General features: G+C 33.8%; 1 long non-coding RNA gene across 2 annotated transcripts; it reads right to left on the bottom strand.

The window, feature by feature from the left end:
* Positions 1–9: 9 nt before the first annotated feature.
* Positions 10–5,079, bottom strand: LOC110019148. 2 transcript variants are annotated; one of them, XR_002293432.1, is made up of 4 exons: positions 4,897–5,079; positions 4,711–4,798; positions 3,233–3,293; positions 10–274 (listed from the first exon to the last, which is right to left on the bottom strand). It is a non-coding gene; the product is annotated as an uncharacterized LOC110019148 (long non-coding RNA). The 2 variants fall into 2 exon arrangements; XR_002293433.1 differs by lacking the exon at positions 3,233–3,293.
* Positions 5,080–5,424: the final 345 nt, after the last annotated feature.

Below are 5,424 nucleotides of genomic sequence, written 5' to 3'. Positions count from 1 at the left end.
TTTTTTTTTTTATATATAAATGAATAAACTGTAATGTTTATGCATGGAAGAACATTATTTTTTTGTGGACAAGCATATGATTTAGGCTGTGAATATTACAATTTTGTACAAGAGATATACGAAATGCACTTAATATCCTTGTTGAAATAGACAATACTAACAATTAATAAAAGCAAGGGTTTCTTACATACCAACACTCAATTCTTATGTGTCGTGTGCTTCGCAAGAGAATGCTGTTTTATTCGAATAACCAAGTATTGATGAGCAGCAGAACCTATGTAAAACATACCAAAATTTACATACATACCACTCAATTCCTATGTAAAAGATAACAAAATTAGCATACCACAAACAACCCATATAAATTGATTCATAGAAGTTGTCCTCTATGAAATACCATGCCTCCAAGCTCATGCCAATCATTAAAGGAAATGACTTAGCTTTATATCAGCAAGCAAACATGCATTAAAAGTTTAGTCATTGCCAACAGTAAGTGAAGAAGAACAGAAAGATTTATCAAGATCTGATTCGAGAACCAAAGCTAGTGGCTGTAACAAAGATTGCCCAAGAAAAAATATGAAATGAACGTTGAAACATAACTGCCAGGGAGAAGACAATGAACTAAGGGTGCAGGAGACTCATAGAGTAGTAATTTAAGCTAGAGTTGGACATTAAAACATATAAAAGCTAGTCTCATGCAAGTTATTACGCAGATTGCATGTCTCATTCAAGGAGACTGACAGCGCATTAATCACATAGATAGCACTTGAAGAATTGCTAATCACAAAACTACCATGTTCTTGCATCTATATTTTAAATTCTTGCTAAAATATTGAAACGACCGTACATAACATAAATATGTTGACCGACAGGATGTGCTAATCTCAAGCCCCTGCTTGCACTGAAAACCTTCTAATGCTGGATGAAGAGTAATGAAATTAAAAATCAATCCACTCCTTTCAAAAAACCAAATGCTAATCAAATCCGAAATTACAAAAAATTGAACAAATGTAAAACTTCACTCAATAAGGTTGTTCCATTACTCCCCTTCTTATTTGTAGTTTAGACCTAAATACAGTCGCAGAACTCGTATGGTTCATGTCATTAGTAGAATTTTTATTTTCTGACACTAGCAAACTATCTTGACTCAACGGTTTTTTAGAAGTAGTTCTATGGTGGGCCCATAGTCCACATCGCCCGCATTTATGAACATGTCTTCTCTTCGTGACACTGCTCTAGAAAATTTTTAATTCTGGTCTTTTTCGGTCTACCTATTGGCCTTGTACTAGTAGGCAATCCAATACATGTGGTATCTGATGGCACATTCTACTACTCTTTCTTGGAAGAGTTGATATAGGAACCTTATAAGTCAATTTATACCATCAAATAACACGAAGAGATTAATACCCCAAAATTTACTTGAATCAAAAGAAAAATAATACAATATGATTTAATAACCTAGAAACAATATGATTTAATAACCTAGAAACATAGAAACCTTTGTGAACATATGTATGCCATAACAGGAGCTCTTTGAAATCAATGAATGCCGTTGCATGAATGTAATATCCACTTCATTTCTTTCATGGCTCCCTTCAATCGTTGCATGAATGTATTGTAAACCTCTAATTTGCCACACTTTGCAAGTACTTTCTCTAGTATTAATATCCACTTCATTTCTTTCATGGCTCCCTTCAATCTCAAATTTGTGAAGTGTTGATGGCCTTACCATTTAATGTTCTTCAGTCAATACTTCTCTCAAGTAGTTTTCGACATATGGAACTAACTCACCCTTCTAGTTGTTTGCCTTTAGCTTTCTCTCTGCCCTTACTTACATATGTTTTGGACGAATGTCAATTAAATCAACCATTGGCTTGCTTCTGGCTTCGCCATCCGGAGAATTAAATGACTCAGCAAGATTGTTTGTATTATAATGATTCTTAATCTCAGTAAGAGACATCACTTCTAGCCCACTTGTAAGGTAAATCCTATAAATATGCATACACTTGTGGGGAGCTATAACTCAACTCATTCATAATGTCAACGAACTTCTACTTAGTGTAACAGTTTGATGCAGCCCACACTAAGATCGCAACTTTATCAGTATCAGTATAATGAAATATGTTTTTTTTAATTCTTCCATAAATTATGCATACATACTCCTGTGTTCTGCATTGAGAAATACAAGCTTAACGGCTTCTGCGAGCTCCTCCACATCAGATATGAAAGCTATCTTATGTTGCTCAAATGCAATTGCGTTTGCCAATTGTTCAAAGTATCACTAACATGTCTTCTTTGGCTGTGTTTCAGCAATAGTGAAGGCTACGAGAAAAATCCATTCTTTCCATTCAATGAAGTTGTAGATTGAAGAACACCCAAGTACTTAGATTTCATACTGGGACATAAATGCCATGGCTCAAATTATTTTACTTCAAAATAATTTCAATTTGCACATAGGGTAGTAGCTTGTACTCTCCAATAGCATCCATAATGTGAACATAAAACAATGATGCATGATCTATTGTTGGTTTGAAATTTCAACCCATAGTTATTTTTAATTGTAAAAGAGTGGAGTATTTTCCTGAAATAGTCTGAATCATCAAAACGAGAACTAACTTTTAAGTTACCATCACCTACTATTTCTATAATAAGAAATTCCTCATTATAAATCCCTCTCTTAACGTTGATGGCTAACATGATTCCACCAATCTAAAGTTATTCACCTTCTGAGCACATCCCAAGCCCTTTTCTATTTTGTGTGATAATCACTACCTCCGCTCAGCCATATTCATTACATTGACCAATCATTTCCATAACTTCAGCATCACTGGAAAGATGAAAATATTCTTCGAGCGATGTTTCACTTTTATTGTAACACAACTAAAATTCATGTCCTTTTAGCCCAGGACAAATCACATCATTCTCTTCCTTTTGAATCCGTAAATTCATCTTGTCCTTTTGAATTGTAATCATTTTCTAGTTCCCTCCATCATATATCATTTTTGGTTAGTTCTTAGCTTTCGACCAATATCCAATGTAATTTGTACCGACTCATATTGTTCCACAGTTAAATCCATCTCCACAGATGGCTCATACTAGTACATCAAAAATAAAACAAAAGCAATGATAATTTTGCTGAGAAAATAACAAAAATAAAGCACATTTGTTGTCCAACTAGTTTAATATCCCAAAATTTAATTAAATAACAATACTATGGTGACTATGTTCTCACCTTACGACCAACCAAATCAAATGTCACGATCACATTGCTTCTTCTTTAAGAGCTCCTTCTCCTGAAACACATACATTAACAGAAAATAGTAGACTAATGATGTAAGAAGGAAACTATGTTCATTGTAAACCACCTATGCAATAAAGAGAAATTGTGTTGCTCGGTTTGATCTCTTTTGATTTGGGTTACACAAAATTCACAATTACTAGAAGGGAAAAAGATATTATATGACTTTCAATGATAATTATTTAAGGTCCACCGAATTATATTTACTTGAAAGTTACAATAGAAGAAAATTTCAAAATCTATAGAATTAAGGTTGAAAATAAATTTAGTTCTCTAAACTCCTACAAATAACATCATGTGGTAACTCACATCCAGTAATTTTAGATATGAGTATTCATAAATAATTTATAGTGTGATAAATCTTATGAATTGCTCTAGTCCTTGCAATGCATACGTTGAGAGTAGATTCTGATTGCTCTTATATCTGTTCTTTGTAATTGCAAACTGCTAATATGATAACAAATCCTATAGTGTCATTTCTTTACATACCTCACAATTCTTATTTATTTACATATCTAACACCTAAACATTCTTATTTACACCCAAACCACAACAATATTGAATATTATATTAAAAAAATACCACAATCACTATCCTTTTAAAAGTGAAATAAAACTTTTCATGCATAGGTTTATGACACTAAGGTATTGCCAGTGTAAATATCAAACTTTGGGTGTTAAGAACAGGCATATTCAAATAAGACATAGTATTATTAGATAACTATTTAATAATGGACAACTTTTGTGAATTCTGTGAGAACAGAGATGAAGTCTATACAGTCCCTATTAAAACCATTCAACAGGAAATTAGCAGAAAATAAATTAAGGGAAATAGACCCATGTCTACTATGGAGTTAAAAAGTCTCTGGACAATTTGATGCGAAATTATTCATTAGTTATCAAATTATATCCTATGGTGTTGGATAGCTTATAACTGCAATGAAAAAGTTTAAATGATCTTTTAATGAATTCTATAATCATAAAACTTAAATTTAGGGGCTGTGTTTACTTGCACTGCACTTTTGATAGAATCAACATGCATACCACTGAAATCTTTAAAATCACATAAAAAATACCACCATCATAATCTTAAAAGTAAACACACTCTTTTTATGAAACCTGAGTGTTATAAGTGCAAATAGTAAACTTTGGGTGTTAGATCTGTATGTACATAAGCGGTATAAATGTAAATTTCTCAGAAAACAAAAAGTTCATTCCCTAAGAGAGCTTTGTTGTGTTACTATCGTGTTTCTAAGAATGCAAAAAATGGCCCCAATTTTTTGAGAAACATTTGCCCTTATTTTATGTTCGGCGTCCCTGATTCCCCCCTCCAAAAAATATGTGAAACTCTTCTTCTTAATTGAAAATACCATTCAACCATCTGAAAAGTGTATATGCTATTTGTTTCCTTACATTTGCACCAGCAAAGGAGATCAGTGAAACAGTTGAGAAGTGCATACTTGGCCGACGATAATAGCAGTCTTCTTCTCCCTCTTATGCCCTGCTCCACATTTCAGCAAACACAAGGCAATCAAAACTCTTCAGTCCTATATTTTTTTCAACAAATTTAAGGAAAAAATCGAAAGACTAGTGGATTACTCGAGCCCAGGTACACTGCAAGATCCACTGTATTGTTTGTGGAGACAAAAGCCTTCCCCGAATACCTAATTAAGCAACCAACATCTACGGCCCGACCTTCGCTCGACGGCAAGCACTCTTGTAAGCCACCTGCAGACAATCCTCGCAGATCGATTTGCTCGCCATCGACGCACCCTGCGCCACGAAAAATTATTCCATGCGGATCGGCGTCCGCACGGTCCTGATGTATTTCGGTGGGCCCCACCTAAAATTTTTTATTAATTTTTTTTAAAAACGGAAAGCGCCACGGGCTCGCAATCGCGCAACTGCACGAGACAATCATCACGGGAAAGGTAACCCCGACAGAATTAACTTAATTTAAATACTGCTTCTATTGTTTGAAGAAGTAAAAATATGTAAAAAAAATTAAATTGAAAATTCAAAATACTTAAATATTTCCACAAAATATTTCAAGGACGAATTTTAAAGCCTATAAAGTTATCCTTAGGAGAGACTAAGGCAGTCTGTACATGTATGTATATATATATA

This window comes from Phalaenopsis equestris, unplaced genomic scaffold (assembly GCF_001263595.1).
Source record: "Phalaenopsis equestris unplaced genomic scaffold, ASM126359v1 Scaffold000052, whole genome shotgun sequence".
Classification (NCBI taxonomy): domain Eukaryota; kingdom Viridiplantae; phylum Streptophyta; class Magnoliopsida; order Asparagales; family Orchidaceae; genus Phalaenopsis; species Phalaenopsis equestris.
Note: the sequence above shows the minus strand (reverse complement) of the source record. Positions and strands in the feature narration are given on the sequence as shown.